Here is a 10,183-nt window from a genome sequence, read left to right on the forward strand (position 1 = left end):
GAATTGTAATAAACAAAATAGTCACTTGATTATAAGATGATGGTGGCTACTAAAGGGAGAGGTTTGTTTTGTATGCAGCTGAAATAGGTGGCTGATCATAGGCTCGACAGTTCAAGGTAGTAAATGGTAGGTTTCAGTTCAGTCGCTCAGTCGTGTCCAACTCTGTGACCCCATGAATTGCAGCACACCAGGCCTTACTGTCCATCACCAACTCCTGGAGTTCACTCAAACTCATGTCCATTGAGTCGGTAATGCCATCTAGCCATCTCATCCTCTACCATCCCCTTCTCCTCCTGCCCCCAATCCCTCCCAGCATCAAAGTCTTTTCCAATGAGTCAACTGTTCACATGAGGTGGGCAAACTATAGGAGTTTCAGCTTTAGCATCAGTCGTTCCAAAGAACACCTAGGACTGATCTTTAGAATGGACTGGTTGGATCTCCTTGCAGTCCAAGGGACTCTCAAGAGTCTTCGCCAACACCACAGTGCAAAAACATCAATTGTTTCATGCTCAGCTTTCTTCACAGTACAACTTTCACATCCATACATGACCACTGGAAAAACCATAGCCTTGACTCGACAGACCTTTGTTGACAAAGTAATGTCTCTGCTTTTGAATATGCTATCTAGGTTGGTCATAACTTTCCTTCCTAGGAGTAAGTTTCATGGCTGCAGTCACCATCTGCAGTGATTTTGGAGCCCCCCAAAATAAAGTCTGACACTGTTTCCACTGTTTCCCCATCTATTTCCCATGAAGTGATGGGACCAGATGCCGTGATCTTCGTTTTCTAATGTTGAGCTTTAGGCCAACTTTTTCACTCTCCTCTTTCACTTTCATTAAGAGACTTTTTAGTTCCTCTTCACTTTCTGCCATAAGGGTGGTGTCATCTGCATATCTGAGATTATTGATATTTCTCCCAGAAATCTTGATTCCAGCTTGTGCTTCCTCCAGCCCAGCTTTTCTCAAGATGTACTCTGCATAGAAGTTAAATAAGCAGGGTGACAATATACAGCCTTGACGTACTCCTTTTCCTATTTGGAACCAGTCTGTTGTTCCATGTCCAGTTCTAACTGTTGCTTCCTGACCTGCTTCTCAAGAGGCAGGTCAGGTGGTCTGGTAGTCCCATCTCTCTCAGAATTTTCCACAGTTTCTTGTGATCCACACAGTCAAAGGCTTTGGCATAGTCAATAAAGCAGAAATAGATGTTTTTCTGGAATTCTCTTGCTTTTTCATGATCCAGCAGATGTTGGCAATTTGATCTCTGGTTCCTCTGCCTTTTCTAAAACCAACTTGAACATCTGGAAGTTCATGGTTCACATATTACTGAAGCCTGGCTTGGAGAATTTTGAGCATTACTTTACTAGCATGTGAGATGAGTGCAATTGTGCGGTAGTTTGAGCATTCTTTGGCGTTGCCTTTCTTTGGGATTGGAATGAAAAGTGACCTTTTCCAGTCCTGTGGCCACTGCTGAGTTTTCCAACTTTGTTGGCATATTGAGTGCAGCACTTTCACAGCATCATCTTCCAGGATTTGAAATAGCTCAACTGGAATTCCATCACCTCCACTAGCTTTGTTCGTAGTGATGCTTTCTAAGGCCCACTTGACTTCACATTCCAGAATGTCTGGCTCTAGGTGAGTGATCACACCATCGTGATTATCTTGGTCGTGAAGATCTTTTTTGTACAGTTCTTCTGTGTATTCTTGCCACCTCTTCTTAATATCTTCTGCTTCTGTTAGAAGCTTTCTGTCCTTTATTGAGCCCATCTTTGCATGAAATGTTCCTTTGGTATCTTTAATTTTCTTGAAGAGATCTCTAGTCTATCCCATTCTGCTGTTTTCCTCTATTTCTGCATTGATCGCTGAGGAAGGCTTTCTTATCTCTCCTTGCTATTCTTTGGAACTCTGCATTCAGATGCTTATATCTTTCCTTTTCTCCTTTGCTTTTCACTTCTCTTCTTTTCACAGCTATTTGTAAGGCCTCCCCAGACAGCCATTTTGCTTTTTTGCATTTCTTTTCTATGGGGATGGTCTTGATCCCTGTCTCCTGTACAATGTCACGAACCTCCATCCATAGTTCATCAGGCACTCTATCTATCAGATCTAGGCCCTTAAATCTATTTCTCACTTCCACTGTATAATCATAAGGAGTGGTTTTCCCTACTTTCTTCAATTTAAGTCTGAATTTGGCAATAAGGAGTTCATGATCTGAGCCACAGTCAGCTCCTGGTCTTGTTTTTGCTGACTGTAGAGCTTCTCTATCTTTCGCTGCAAAGAATATAATCAGTCTGATTTTGGTGTTGACCATCTGATGATGTCCACGTGTAGAGTCAGACCACAGCCTTTTCTAACTCAATGAAACTAAGCCATGCTATGTGGGGCCACCCAAGACGGGTGGGTCATGGTGGAGAGGTCTGACAGAATGTGGTCCACTGGAGAAGGGAATGGGAAACCACTTCAGTATTCTTGCCTTGAGAACCCCATGAACAGTAGGAAAAGGCAAAATGATAGGATACTGAAAGAGGAACTCCTCAGGTTGGTAGGAGCCCATATGCTCATGGACATCACTGGAGAAATAACTCCAGAAAGAATGAAGGGATGAAGCCAAAGCAAAAGCAATACCCAGTTGTGGATGTGACTGGTGATAGAAGCAAGGTCCGATGCTGTTAAGAGCAATATTGCATAGGAACCTGGAATGTCAGGTCCATGAATCAAGGCAAATTGGAAGTGGTCAAACGAGATGGCAAGAGTGAGTGTTGATATTCTAGGAGTCAGTGAACTAAAATGGACTGGAATGGGTGAATTTAACTCAGATGACCCTTATATCTACTACTATGGGCAGGAATCCCTCAGAAGAATGGAGTAGCCATCATGGTCAACAAAAGAGTCCAAAATGCAGTACTTCTCTGTTCGTTTCCAAGGAAAACCATTCAATATCACAGTAATCCAAGTCTATGCCCCAACCAGTAACACTGAAGAAGCTGAAATTGAACAGTTTTATGAAGACCTACAAGACCTTTTGGAACTAACACCCCAAAAAGATGTCCTTTTCATTATAGGGGACTGGAATGCAAAAGTAGGAAGTCAAGAAACACCTGGGGTAACAGGCAAATTTGGCCTTGGAGTACGGAATGAAGCAGGGCAAAGGCTAATAGAGTTTTGCCAAGAGAACGCGCTGGTCATAGCAAACACCCTCTTCCAACAACACAAGAGAAGGTTTAAGTTAATCTATTGCAATTGCTTCTAAGTAAATGTTTGCATTGAAGTTATTAATTAAATACCAGTGAGAAACAGTTAATCGAGTCATTGAATTTAAATTTCCTCTCAAGATCTCTCAACTGCTTGTATATTCCTGGCTTTAGCATTTACAGTGGTGTGACATTCATCAAGTCTCTCAGGCTGTGTTTTTTCATCTGTAAAATGAAGGTTACAATATCTATCACATAGAACCATGGGCATTTTACATGTAACAATTTTAGAAATTCTTGATACTTAATAAAAGTTGAGTGTTAATTTTTCCTTTTACTATTTTATTCCTGAAATATGAAAGGATTTAAAACCTTAGAACAGTCAACTGCATTATTCAGTAAAAAATTAAAATATATTTAGAAAGATGGTTTTCCTACTTGGTCACCTTTATATGTTCCCAATTTTGTGTTATATACAGTTTAAAGGTTGAAATGGTATCCCCAAAAGACAATAATTACTATGTTGATTTTGGTTTCCAAAATGAAAAGTGTTTATTTTAAAAGATTTTAAAAGCTTTGAAGGATATAACTTACTTGTTTTTGTTTATTTATCAGTGACACCTAAAATTGTTTTGCCTTATATTTTAAAGTCATTTGTACATATCTCTGATAGCTTTCTGGTTTTTCACTTATTATTTGTTCTGAAAAGAAGAAAGAATTAGTCACTAGTATTGTAGCTTTAAGACAGTTACACTATCCAGTTGCTTTATGACACAACAGCTAAATTTTAAAAAGACCTTTAATGGTTATTATACTGCATTTTTAAATGGTCCATTCTGAAAGCCAGTGCATTTGAATTTTAAATCAAGTCACAGTTAATATAATTCTGTTTCATCTACACAGAGGTCTGGCTCTAGATTACACTTCCCTCAAGTTTGTCATATTGCCATCTTTCTTTGTCTGCAGGCCCCACCGCCTCACCTCTGGACCCAGGACTGTCTCCCTCCTTGGCTCTCCCCACCGCACCTACACATACTGTACAATGGCAAAGAGTCTCTCCTACCCCCTGGGATCTCAGCACCTATACTGGTCCTACTCATCATCCCTGTCCTTGAAGTGTCTCCCTAATCCCAGTTTAAACAGAGTAGTACTTTATTGTCCCCTCAAGGCCTAAATATTTTGATCTAATTAGTGCTAAAGATGATAGACTCTTTTATTGTAGGCAAAATAACGGGATTCCAAAATCACTGGAGATGGTGATTGCAGCCATGAAATTAAAAGACACTTACTCCCGGGAAGGAAAGTTATAACCAACCTAGATAGCATATTCAAAAGCAGAGACATTACTTTGCCAACAAAGGTCCGTCTAGTCAAGGCTATGGTTTTTCCTGTTGTAATGTATGGATGTGAGAGTTAGACTGTGAAGAAAGCTGAGCGCCCAAGAATTGATGCTTTTGAACTGTGGTGTTGGAGAAGACTCTTGAGAGTCCCTTGAATGGCAAGGAGATCCAACCAGTCCATTCTGAAGGAGATCAGCCCTGGGTGTTCTTTGGAAGGAATGATGCTAAAGCTGAAACTCCAGTACTTTGGCCACCTCATGCGAAGAGTTGACTCATTGGAAAAGACTCTGATGCTGGGAGGGATTGGGGGCAGGAGGAGAAGGGGACGACAGAGGATGAGATGGCTGGATGGCATCACTGACTCGATGGACGTGAGTTTGAGTGAACTCCGGGAGGTGGTGATGGACAGGGAGGCCTGGCGTGCTGCAATTCATGGGGTCGCAAAGAGTTGCACATGACTGAGCGACTGAACCTAACTGAATGGTAAAATTTGGTGCCTTAGGAGGCTAGTTAAGGAAGAAGTTCTTGGCGGAGCTTTTCAACACCCCTATAACCAAATTCTTTCCATTTCTGGGCCTGCCACAGTTGCATTTCCAACTCTTTTAGCACTTGCTAAAAAGACAAAAAATGATTAAGTTAATCCTAAAAAATAAGATGAATTTTACTGCCTATATACCACCCAGCAAAAATCTACACCATGAGGACCCATGAAAGACAACCTTATTCAGCCAGTGGTAAACATGAGCCCTTTTAGAATGGTAAACAAGGTCTACATTCATCTTCCTCTGACTGAGCACTTTTTTTTTTTTTTAATCCTGTGTCTCTCCTTGTCCCATTTTAGGTCTGTATTAGGTGGCTGTGGACAGTTGGAGATTAGGGCAGGATCCAGGGGAGGGGGAGGGAGCCCAGGATCTGAGGGCTGACTGTCTGCTATGTGGGCCGACAGCACATTACCATTACTGAGGCTCAATTCTGAATTAATGCACACAGAACCCAAACAGGGTAACCCCCAGGCTAGTGTTGAACAACATATCTAAGAGGATGATCGGTTCTTTACCAGCCTTCATTGTCTCAGACATGGTGGTAACCCTGGGAGGAAAGAATCTATTTGAAAGGATAAAAATGTGTAAAAACTCACAGCTGATGAGGCTGTCTATGGAAGCATGGGCTTTGGTTTCCGCAAAAAGATATGGGGATGGAGGTGGGAGGAGGGTTCAGGATGGGGACACGTGTACACCCATGGCAGATTCATGTTCATGTATGGCAAAACCAATACAATATTGTAAAGTAATTAGCCTCCAATTTAAATAAATAAATTTAAAATTTTTTAAAATCTCTGTGAAGTGAAAGTCTCTCAGTCATATCTGACTCTTCACAACCCCATGGTCTATGCAGTCCATGGAGTTCTCAGGCCAGAATACTGGAATAGGTAGCCTTTTCCTTCTCCAAGGGGTCTTCCTGACCCAGGAATTGAACCAGGGTCTCCTGCATTGCAGGTGGATTCTTTACCAACTGAGCTATCAGGGAAGCCAGAAATCTGACACTTATAGCTTATTTCCTCCTGCTGCTTGACAGAGAGATAAAAGACATCTGACACTTGCAGCCTATTTCCTCCATTTGGAGACCCCTAGCCTTCCTATCTGTTACCCTCTCATTCCCTCCTTTTCTTTTAGGAGAATTATGTTGCCTAGGGAAAGGGGTGGAGAAGGAAATGCCAACCCACTCCAGTGTTCTTGCCTGGAGAATCCCAGGGATGGGGTCACACAGAGTCAGACACGACTGAGGCGATTTAGCAGCAGCAGCCGCAGGGAAAGGGGAGTCATCCCTAAATTGGTGAGGCAACATATTCTCCTAACCCTCATATTAAGGGTCTCTGATCCAGGGGCCCCAAGTAGTAGCTGGAGGAAACTGCCACAGTGGCAGGAGTTTGAGCAGCCATTTGTAACTTAAAAACCTTCATGTAGCTGGAAACAAATCCAGTCACACAGTCACAGATGCAGGGAGCAAACAGCAAAAACAGAACAATCAGCAAAGTTAAAAGTCACATGTCCACAGTTAGGGTACAAAGTGTTGCACAAGTCCATTTTAGGATTGTTAGATACCATCAGATTAAGAGGCATGACATGTGAGTGTTGTCGAAGGTATTCATAGACTTGGAGAAAGTCCTTTACTTGAAGTGGAGATGCCCATCATGGGAAGCCTTCCACTGATGAAGATGGGAGCACTCCACAGGCCTAGCAGTAGACTGATTATGAAATGCAGCATAGGAGTTGTCCATAGTCCATAGACTTCTCCCTTTCCCTTCTCCAGGGGATCTTCAGAACCCAAGGATCGAACCCAGGTCTCCCCCATTGCAGGCGGATTCGTTACCAGCTGAGCCACCAGGGAAGCCCAAGAATACTGGCGTGGGTAGCCTATCCCTTCTCCAGCAGATCTTCCACATCAAGGAATCAAAATGGAGTCTCCTGCACTGCAGGTGGATTTTGTACCAGCTGAGCTACCAGGGAATCACAAGTTGCTCAGTCCTGTCTGACTCTTTGCAACCCCATACAGTCCAGGGAATCCTCCAGGCCAGAATTCTGGAGTGGCTAGCCTTTCCCTTCTCCAGGGGATCTTCCCAACCCAGGGATTGAACCCAGGCCTCCCATATTGCAGGTGGATTCTTTATCAGCTGATCCACCAGGGAAGCCCAAAAGCCCTGTGCATTCTCCTTAATAGCTAAGTGGCTTGCCATGCCTTCCATGGTTTCTATTTTCCTATAATGAATAAGATCCAGCTTATAATTGATCTCCCTACAGGCCCAAAGCAAGGGCAGTGGTGATTATCCTACTAGCTAAAATGAGATATTGCAAGACAAATAGAGGCCTAAGGGCACCAACTAATAGTAAAAGGAACTGTTACAAATTCTTTTTTAGTTAATATTTGCTAGGTATTTCTTTTGTTTTGCAGATGAGGAAATTGAGGTTCTGAGAGATTAAAGTCCCCCATGTATCATGAGTTACAAAGATGAAATTAAAAGGTGTTTCTTTCATGTAAAGCCTTTTGTGTTTTCACTATATTGTGGAGAAATCTCCAACTTCCTGTCTCTGAATATCTCTGTATTGATACCTTCATGATAAAAATTAAAAAATAGAGTTAACAATTGTCAAAATAATCATTTCATTTTGCTCCTTATTGACTCCTTTTGGAATTTAGTATCCCAGTACCAGGTTTATCTTGGCTGAAGTACTTTTTGCTTATTAACATTTATGGCTCTTTCCCAACTCATGTTTTTCTGGTTAGCAAACTTCTAGAGTTCCTCATGGTGCCTATCCTCAGGGTGCCTTCCTTTCCTTCAGCTGTGCAAATACTAATGTTATTAAAATGCTGAACATAAACAATGGAAATGTGCCATTTGCTATGCAGACCTCTCCTTCCTTTCCTGGCCAGTGTACCACACACGTCACTGCCAAAATAAGGATCAAATCCAAATCTATCAAAATAATCCATTTACAGGCAAGCTCAAGTGTTTTACCTGTCTTCCTCTGCAATTTTGTTGTTGTTGTTGTTTTGCTTAAGCATTTCCTTCTAGGCTCTTAAATTAAGCCTTAAGGTAAACTGGGGAGAACAGGAGAGGTAAACAGGGCTCAGTGACCAAGCTTGTCAAGGACAGAAGCTAACGTAATAGGGTTGGGAACTTGGAAAGAAAGAAAGCTTCATATACAGGAATATTAAGAAAGAAGTTGCCAAACAAAACCTGCAAATCATTTTTTTCCTTTGCTTGCATAATCCCAGCATTTATTTAGAACTTTGTCCTATTTCCTTTCACAGTTGTAGCCAACCTGTATTTTTCCTATGATCTACAGAAGCATTTTCTTTGACAGTTTTCTCACCTGCAAGAATTTATCTCTGCTTTTATATACAAATTTAGCATGACCTAATTAAATAAGAGTTAATTAAAGAGATCATTAAGTTTTTAAAAAGAATGTATAGTCAAGGATTTTAGTGATAGAGTCTAGACTTCACAGCCATGTCTCACATGCTAGAGTCTCAGTAGCATGATTATAAAATAAGGACAATCACAATATCAATATCATAAGGCTGTTGCATGACATAGTACTTGTCACAATACCTGGCTCATATTAAGTGTGTGATAAATGTTAGCTGTTATGCCCAAGTCGCGAAATCTCCCAATGACCACCAGGGAGCCGATATCCGATGCAAAAGCAAGAGAGTTTTTATTACCAAGCTCAGCTGGGGCTCCCACCGATACCGATGCAGCAGCTATAGGGAGGAGCCCTGAGCTCTGGGTTACACTGCTTATATAGGGTATTCTCGCGCGAAAAATTCAAAAAACGGGAGTCTACCGGTCTGATTGGTCACCTTCTGGTGAAGGGTTAGGTGTTGAGTTCTTTTTTTTTTTTTTTTTTAGGTGTTGAGTTCTGATTGGTTCTCGTTTCCCCGGCTGGCCACGGGTGCTGATTGGTTCGTAGGTGGTGGGGTGAGGTCAGCGGATTTCCAAAGGCTCTTGGATTTCCAAAGGCTCTTTTCCCGGAACCTTACAAAATGGAGTAGCTTAGATTCTTCATTAGCCATTATTATTATCATCAAAAAGATTAACTGTAGCATAAACATGTAAAAGGATGACAATCAAAATGTGTTAAGTCACCTTAAAAAATAGCAGCTTAATACTTATTTGCAGACAAGACACAGGGAGGTTAAATCACATTTTGAAGATCACATAGATAGAAAAAGTTGAAAAGTTACTTAACTGAGAAAGATATGAAGATGAATGAGCTGTTGGATTAATATTCATAAATAAAGCATGTGTAGATCAGAAGAGGGAATGCCAAGAAATAAAATAGAAAAGAACAGTGAACGGTCTGGTGTACTTGATAAGTATGAATATATATATCCTATGTGGGAGTGATTTTCCAGAGCATCAGAACCTAATGTCATTGAACAAAATCTCAGTTGTATGAATAACTCTCCTTATTCTTATTCTATGCTCCCATGCAAACCTCCATTAATCTATTAGTTTCCCATGAGTTTGCTTGAATCCAAACCCATCTACTTTATCTCACATATTATGACACATTTTAAGAGTTAAAAAACTCAGTGTCTAGTATTTGTTGAATGAGTGAGTAAATGAAAGGATGAATCAGAAAAAGTTAAAGAAATTGGGGAGGAAAAAAAACCCAGGAAAGCAAAGTTCAAGAGAAGAGAGAAATTTAAGGCACTGTCAAATTCTACACAGAGATTATAAAGGATGACATATGAGAAAAGGTCATTGGATTTAGCAAGAAGTAGGTCACTGGCAGAATTTAGAGACATTTTTTAATGTGGTCATAACAGAACCCAAATAGAAAGGATTTAAGGCAAAAAGGAGTGGATGGGAAGTGTAAACTGCAAATGGAAACTATTTAAAAGATCTGGCTGTGACCTAAAGAGGAGAGAGTGTTCAATAGCTAATAGAAAAGCAATTTCTGTGTATGCTTGTGTGTTTTGAAAGAAAAAACTTGAACATGTTTGGAGATAAGTGAAACAAGTTATGACGTGTAAACAGTAAAAACTCTGATAATTTGATGTTTGGCTGGTTCACTTAATGATCGATGTTAAGTCTCAGATGGTTGACCACTGGGGAGAAATCCCGGTAGGAGGGAAGAAGTATGTGCATGGA

The 10,183-nt window shown here is 41.0% G+C and overlaps 1 long non-coding RNA gene across 1 annotated transcript in view; it reads left to right on the top strand.

Annotated features, from left to right (window-relative positions):
- The window catches only part of LOC120861681, a 68,037-nt gene extending 63,609 nt beyond the window's left edge, over positions 1 to 4,428 (top strand). The window contains exon 4 of the long non-coding RNA XR_005720577.1: positions 4,151 to 4,428. This is a non-coding gene — a long non-coding RNA (uncharacterized LOC120861681). The remainder of the gene's footprint in view (positions 1 to 4,150) is intronic.
- The last annotated feature ends 5,755 nt before the right edge of the window (positions 4,429 to 10,183 follow it).

Source organism: Oryx dammah, unplaced genomic scaffold (genome assembly GCF_014754425.2).
Source record: "Oryx dammah isolate SB20612 unplaced genomic scaffold, SCBI_Odam_1.1 HiC_scaffold_3, whole genome shotgun sequence".
NCBI classification, from domain to species: Eukaryota; Metazoa; Chordata; class Mammalia; order Artiodactyla; family Bovidae; genus Oryx; species Oryx dammah.